This window comes from Alligator sinensis, unplaced genomic scaffold, assembly GCF_000455745.1.
Source record: "Alligator sinensis unplaced genomic scaffold, ASM45574v1 scaffold33_1, whole genome shotgun sequence".
Lineage (NCBI taxonomy): Eukaryota > Metazoa > Chordata > Crocodylia > Alligatoridae > Alligator > Alligator sinensis.
Genome location: NW_005842086.1, coordinates 1,991,871 through 1,999,659, shown reverse-complemented (window position 1 = coordinate 1,999,659; position 7,789 = coordinate 1,991,871). Strand labels below are relative to the sequence as shown.

At 39.3% G+C, this 7,789-nt stretch overlaps 1 pseudogene; it reads left to right on the top strand.

Annotated features, from left to right (window-relative positions):
- Window positions 1–4,930: 4,930 nt before the first annotated feature.
- LOC112550348 lies at window positions 4,931–6,532 on the top strand (annotated as a pseudogene).
- Window positions 6,533–7,789: the final 1,257 nt, after the last annotated feature.

Genomic DNA, 7,789 nt, shown 5'->3' with positions numbered 1-7,789 from the left:
TGTGGGATCCAGTGGCCAGAGGTCGGGGCAGAGTTGCCCCAGCCCTGGGGCTGGAGAAATTCCAACGACCTTGGCCCTGGTGCCAGCCAGGTGGCTCCCTGGTGGTGGGGCAGACTGGGAGCAAATTTGGTCCCAGTTCATATCTACTTGTGCTCTACTGCACAGTAACTACTCTTCATTTAATTTGCTACCTCTATTTTCAGGTAGCAAACTAACCATGCAGTAGATTAATTTACTGTGCAAGAAGCATCTCAATGTGTAAACGGTGATGCTATACTGAGCACTCAACTAGTCTACTGTGCAGTAAAGTGTCTTATGTACATGTGCCCTGAGAGGATCTGGGACTACACACTCAGTACTTAGTAGGGACTTTGCAGTCATAGTTATTCACACTGGGACAGATACTGTAAGTAGCAGGACTAGTTTCTGGGACATAGTTTGATAACAGTTTATTTATTTGTTTATTAAATACACATGTTGACCTTCCCAAAAAAGAGTAATGGCAGCTTAAAATAAAAGACAAAATAACTTGTTAAAGCAGATAAAATATCCTATTAGATATATAGATCATAGTCTATGTACTAGACATCTAAGATTTAGATGCCATTTCCCCCAAAATAAGAGCAACTACAAGTGCAATTAATGTGACTGAATAAACTCTGGTGCAATTTGCATTGGAGTAAGCTAATCCTGACGTCACCATCTACACATATGTTTAAGCTCAGGAATTTACTCTGCCAGTGGATATTATTTGTGTATGACAGGACTATCTAGTGGCACTGTAAATTAGTGTACACTGGCCCAACTGCCATGTAGATGGCAATGCTTTACTGTGCAGTCAGTTAGCCTAGTGTGCAGTAAAGCACACATGTAGATGTGTCCATTAATATGTCTTTCATTTCCAACAATGTAGGAAGATGATCCTATTGCAACTTTTAAGAAAGACAGCTTCCCCATACTCTCTCCACAGTTAAATCATAAGGGATACTCTAAATTGGCTACAGAGTAGGTATAAATGTGGGGGATATGCTTCTTGACAGTGCTCTTTCATTCTGAGCCTAAGTCAAATGCTTATATATTGTCAAAAATTCATTTAGGTGCCTTGTTTACTGGTTTGAATCTGAGCTTATAAAATAGAAGCTGGACCTTGAAATATTCCCATGAACATCAGCTGAACTTCCTATATCTATGACATTTTTCAACTCTGGACCACTCTTTACCTCCTTCAGTAACTCAATCTAAATATGCATGAAGGATTTGACTAGGACTCATTTTTCTATTACCTTCTGTTTGGACTAGATCAGACTAATGGTGCCAAAAATCATTAACAATCCCTTACAGTTGAGGATGTTTGTCTTCCATAAGTGTCTTATCTGTAGGTCCAAAGAAGGCTAATGAGGCCAATCCAGGATAAACAGACTCTGTTGCAACCTTGGCATATGTTTCTGTGTGGTATGAGTGGCTCTGGATCCTTGATTTGGTCCACAACATGCTATTTCTGCTGCTCCCACTTTTCTGTATGCTGTTGTTATCATAAGGTGTCAAAGTACCGAGATCCTTGCAGCAGACTCTTCCTCCATGAGGGGAAATCCCGGATGATAGTCTCCCATGAATTGATGTCAATGTTGCATTTTTTTCAAGTTGGCTTTGAGGACTTCCTTGAAGTGCTTCCTCTGTCCTGCTCTTGACTGAACTGGGAGAATAAAACTTGATTTTGGAGTGTGGAGTTGGATGTCTGGATGATGCAGCCAGCCCAGTGAAGTTGATGCCAGATGATCATTGCCTCGATGCTCACAGTGTTTGCTTGAGAGAAGACACTAATATTTTTGCATCTATCTTCTGACTGGATTCGAAGGATCTTTCACAGGCAGCATTGATGGTACTTCTCCAAAGACCCGAGTTGTCTCCTGTATGTTGTTTACATCTCAGCTTCATACAGTAAGGTGGGAATCACAACTGCCCAATAAACCCTGATAAACTGCTTGATAACCATGAGCTTGGTTTCAGATCTGATGTTGCAATCTTCGAACCCTGTTTGTATCTGATGAAGCCCATACTGCCAAAAATATTATCAGATTCAATAGGAGGAAAACAGAAGAGAGTTCTATGAATCACGGTGAGAAACAAACTCACCCCTGAGTGTTGATCATTTACTGCTCTGAACTGTTGTGTAGTAGTGTTGTGCACAATTAATCTGCTTTCAACTGCAGATTGGGCTTCATTTCAGTGATGGATGAAGTGACTTACATGATTATGTATAGTTTGTAAATTGTAAAGAGCTCGGGGATTTTTGCATGAATGCACTATATAAATGAAAGTCATAAACATTTCTAAATAAGGCAGTATAGAAATAGGTGCCTTTTTATTTTGTCTTTGTGAGTAAGCCTTAAAGTAAGGTACCAGTTTGTACCCAAGCTGACATAATTAAGACCTGATTTTCAGAGACTATTATCATCTATAAAATTATGGAACCAGAATTGGAGCCATATTTCCAAGTTTACCCCCAAATATGTTTAGTACCTTATCTTATAACCTTTAACTACATTATACTGGAAATATTCCCATTCAAACATTGGTACTCCATCTTTATTACTCATGGATGGAGTACTGATGTTTCAGGACACTGCTGTTTCAAAAATACTTGAAGATAAATTGTTATCAATTAAGGTTAAATTAAAATGTTTTCTAGTTGGACCAAAACTGAAAAGAGATGGTTTGAACAAGCCATTTTATTTAGTTTTTGGAATGATTTTATTTTACCTTTCTAATGAGGTAAATCTAGTCTCAAGCTCAGTTTGAAATGAAAGTTGAAGATATTGCATTTTGAGGGTGTAAAAACAAAAATATAAGCTCAAATCCAACTCCTCATTAGGCAGGTAAGTCACATTTACATGGATAAAGATATCTGAATAAATGGCATTTCATGCTATTTATGCAGACTACAGAATCTACTCCCCACTGCACAACTTGACTTGCCCTTCTGAGAATGCTTGGAAGGAATCCTATTGCACCTAGGAAAATCTGCAGCTCCAAATAAGTCCCAGAAAAAAAACAACCAGTGACAGCTTGATAGAGGCGGAAAAAGGCCCCCTCACCTTTTAGTCCAATAGCCTAGCACAGTAGTTCTCAACCTCTTTAGCCTCAAGGTACCCCTCATTAGCCTTAGGGTGCCTCTCATTAGACTGAAGGCAGCACTCAGAAAATTCTGGATCTTAGTTTTCATTCCTTTTTTGACTATAGAAGTAATAGTATAATGTTTCTATTGGAAAGAACTCAGAAAGATGACAACAGGTCAGGAAGTTTTTAACTCTTTGAATTCTCACAAGAAATCTCTAGGTTTTATCTCATGAATCATGTTTGCAAACCTTAAAGTGTTAATATTGCATGGCACCCTATTGCAGTCTTGAAAGGATCTCAAGGCACCCTGGTTAGGATAACTGGCAGCGAGGAGAGAACATACCCATAGGAAGAGAAACCCAAGTCCTTGGTTTTCTCATCTGAAGGGTATTTGAATATATATATCCCACTTCCCAGAAACATTTCCATCAGCCTGAACAAAGTAAAGAGTTATTTTCACCCTTCCTGTTTAATGTCTACCATTTGGCAGATAATGGCCCAAGGGGAAGGCATATGGAACCAGAAAGAAAAAAAAATAGATCTGTCTTGCTCTTTAGCTTAATGATCTGGGGACTTCGTGATGATCAGGAAGGGGCCTGTTTCTAGCTTCTGCTCATCTCCCAGTGGTATTTCTGAATTTAAAAGTCATTGGATAAAATATACAGGGTGTTGTCAGCCTATACACTTCAGGCATTTTCTCAAGAAATAGGAGATATGAATTCACATTCCCACCAGCTGAGGGGGCCTAGAAACTGGTACCCCATTCCACTATTAAGTGTCTAAGTGAATTTAAGAGCCTAAATGTAATTCTGTTCTACCCTGTTCAAGTCATTAATGAATCTACTCCTGTAAGACACCACCATTTTCTTACCATTAAGAATGAGTCACAAAAAATCAACAGGGAAGAGGAGGACAGAACCACTATTTGCAATAATCATTTTTCAGGGACTCAAACACGTTGCAATAGAATTGTACTTAGGTGCCTAAGTCCACTAATGTGTAGGGCGACCATATGGGATGATACGAAATCTGGGACACTGGCCCCAGCACCTAAGCAGAGGTGAGGCTGGGGTGCCACTGGTATTACTATTCAGGCAGCTAAGGAATCAATGGCCATTAATGATCCATTTTTCTTTCCTTCACAGGTGTAAGCAAACCCCTTTTTAATTGTCATTCCACTAATCAAAATAACCTATTAGGGCAATTAGGTCACCTTTCCTGTCTGATAGGGCTTCCTATTTGACAGTGGGTACCAAGGAAGCCCATTTTAATTTTCACAGGCCAGCCATAACCAGCCTTTGAAATCCAGGACTAACCCAATCTATCTGGGATGTATGGTCACCTGACTTACGTGCCTAATAGATGTAATAGAACCTGGCCCTGGGTCAGCAGTTCCATGGGAAAGCGGTATTGCTCTTATGGTGCTCTATATGCTCATCCTCTCTCTCCCCCTCTTTTTTTCTTTCTTTTTTTATACAACTTACATGGAGTTATGCACCCTCCTAAGGGGATTAAAAGGGCAAGTGGCCTAAAAGGCTATTTAGATAGCTAAAGTTAGACATAGAAGGGCTACTTACCATCTAACAATAGAGCTAGACTTGGAGCACCATATCTTCTGTATTGTTTTCTTTTATCTCCCCTTCTTGGATAAAAGTTTCTTTTTTGCTAAAACTATTTGGCAGATTTGGCTTTAATTTATGAATAGTTTCAATTGATAAATGACTGTATTTTGGGGAAAATATAACTATTTTTATTAAATTTTTTACCCATTCTACCCATGGAATAAAGTGCATTTCATTCTAAGACTAGTGCAATGTGGATGATAGAGAATTCAACAGATACTAATGATGTGCTAAGTGATGAACAAAGGTCAAACTGTTAATTTGTTAGCTCCAGACAGGTCTTAGAAATTCAAAACTTCATCTAACTGTTAAAATTGAGAAAAGATCTTAATTAAAAGACTTTCAGAATACTTATATAAAATACATTTTTCTCTCTCCAAAGTGCTGCTCAAGAAGCAGCTAATTAATCATCACAGATGAAATATAAACCATTATATCACAAATGGTGAAGGAGAACTGGTGGTATTAGAGACCACTATGGTATATTTCTATTTGTTATCCACATCTTTTATGATTTCAGCTTCCCCATATTACCTCTCTTAATTCTTTCTCCTGTCTTACCAACATTCTAGTTCCAATTGCATTACCATCTCCCTCTTCTGAACCCTACATGCTTAATTTGGAAACTTCCTGTTTCTAACCCAAAGAGTTTGTCTGTCACATTCTACATACTTCAGGGTTTTAAGAATCAGAGACATATCTGGGGTTCATTAATCTCCCAACTACTTTGATTATTGATAGATTTCTAAATTTACAGTGTGTAAGGGAGTTGGGTGGTGCTGCCTGGAGCTGAGTTGTGTCTCTGCTGTAACAGTTGTGTTCTGTCGTTTGAAAAATTTTCTGCCATGCCTTGATAGTTAGAGAGAGAGGTACCAAACACTTCGGGAGACAAAAACTGAGTTAAAGGCTCAGGAGGTCTTCTTATCTTCTCAGGGCTCCACCATCCCCATCCCCATCCCCTGGCCTAACCACACCAGATGTTCTGGGCTTGTTGTTGCTTGCCTACTGGATGGAGAGTCCAGTCTTAGTCCTATGAGACCCCTAGTTGGGGTCTTCTGACAATTTTACTGCTTGCTCTGTTCTTCCCTGCATGGGTCCCAAGACAGATGCCTCTCAATTCTAGTCCCACCCTTACCTTCGGGGTCGAGATGGACTCACCCCTTCTGGAAGTGTAATCTCATCCACATCTCTTCTTTCTTCTAGGGTCCCAAAGCAGTTATCCTCACCCCTCAGGACTGGACCCACTGACAGAGTGGTCTCCTCCATTGCTTGGACGGCTCTTCCCAGGTAAGTTCAGGGACCAAAATTTTCCTTTCAAGCCTCGGGGTTGGTTCCTCTTCTCATCTTCTCTCTGTGTCCTCTCTATCTGAACCTTGCTCCCATTTTCTCTGGACCAGCCCTGAACTCTCCCTCAGTGTCCCTTTAAATTCTATTTTTCCTCCACTGTGTACCCCATGGCAGCGTCTGATTCACTGTCTTCTGGACACAGCTGTTTTCCATTTTCTTTTTTGGGAAGGTTTTCCTCTTTTCCAGCTGCCACACCATTTTCCTTGTCCTGGACTCAAACTCCAGCAGCTGGGCTTGCTGCAGCAGCCTTTGAACTGCTGTGGCCCCAGGTGGTTCCTTTAATTAGTCGGGGCATGGTGTCTTTCCTGCCTTGGGTTGATGCGGTTTCTTCAGTACCAGTATTCTCTGGTAAGTTTTGTTTCTTTATATTCTTCCTCACTTTTCTTAACCACCCTGTCACACAGCGTTTGAAGGCACTGACCAGGCTTGTTGAATTTCTGTGTTAGAAATGGATAAAAACACAAAAAAATTATTGGAGATTAGAGAAAGAAGGTGGTGATGTGGCCAAATGTATTATCAAGGCTCTAAAATTTAGTTTTGAGTTTAACCTGATTCCTACTTTTTAATAGACTGGTTTGATAATCCATAATCAAGAAACTATGGGGAAAATAGCATATCCTGTAGTGTGAAACAAATTCTAAATATGATAAAAATAAAATAAACACCAGAAAGCTGACAAACAGCAAGCATGAGAGACTTTGACAAGTGTAACTGTGAGAAGTAAATGCAGGTACTGTGAAAAACAAATATGGGTAGTGTGACAGATACAAAATAGGGAGGTAAGTGACAAGTACAGCTACTAAACTGCCACAAATAGCAATAATGTCATCATGATCAAAAGACAACTTGGCAAACATAAGAGACAATACAGTGCTGAAGTAAACAAAGTAAATGATCCTGATGCAAACTCAAACCAGACCTTGGTTTCAGAGCAAATGTAGCAGTAGCAGAAGAAGCAGCTGCATTACATAAAAGTATCTTTGCCAGTAGCACGGATAGTAGCTTAGACAGCACTCAAGTGGGAGATTAAAAAGGAATGGAATAAAAAAACCCCCTTCAAAACATATATAAGGGAAATAGAAAGGAATAATAGGGTCAAGGTATGTGTAACTTGGAATGGCACAATAATATGAGAAGTCACTGTGTGACTACACTTCTGACTCTTTAGAATATTATATTGTCACTGATTGTGTTAGTCTACAACAATTAGATGAAGCCAATTAATTTGTTTAGAATAGAGAAATGCCTGTGTTTCCAAATTCTTTCAACAATCCATCATAAAAAGGAGTCTAAAAAGAGGTTTTATCTGCCTTAAGTATAGTTTGCAAGGTCCCTTGCCATCCTAAATCATTGAAATCAGGGGTTTAATGACAAATGTTTTATGGGTAAACTGTAATACTAAACTATAACAACTCATAATATCTTTGGATGTATCCAAGGCATTTATCTCTTTGGCATTAAAACATCAAGGTTGACATCAATTTTACAGTGCGATGTTCCAGCAGAAAGGGCAATTAAATTTTGGACTGTACACACAGAAGTGTTATATTTTGCAACAAGACAGTAACAGTCCCTCACTAGTAAGGTTGTTGCCTTGTAGTGAAGAAAAATATCAAACGGCAACACCACACTCATGAGAATATCCCGTCTTACCCATTCATCCTATTTTTGTTTTTTATTTGTGAGTGGCTGTTAGGAGCCAT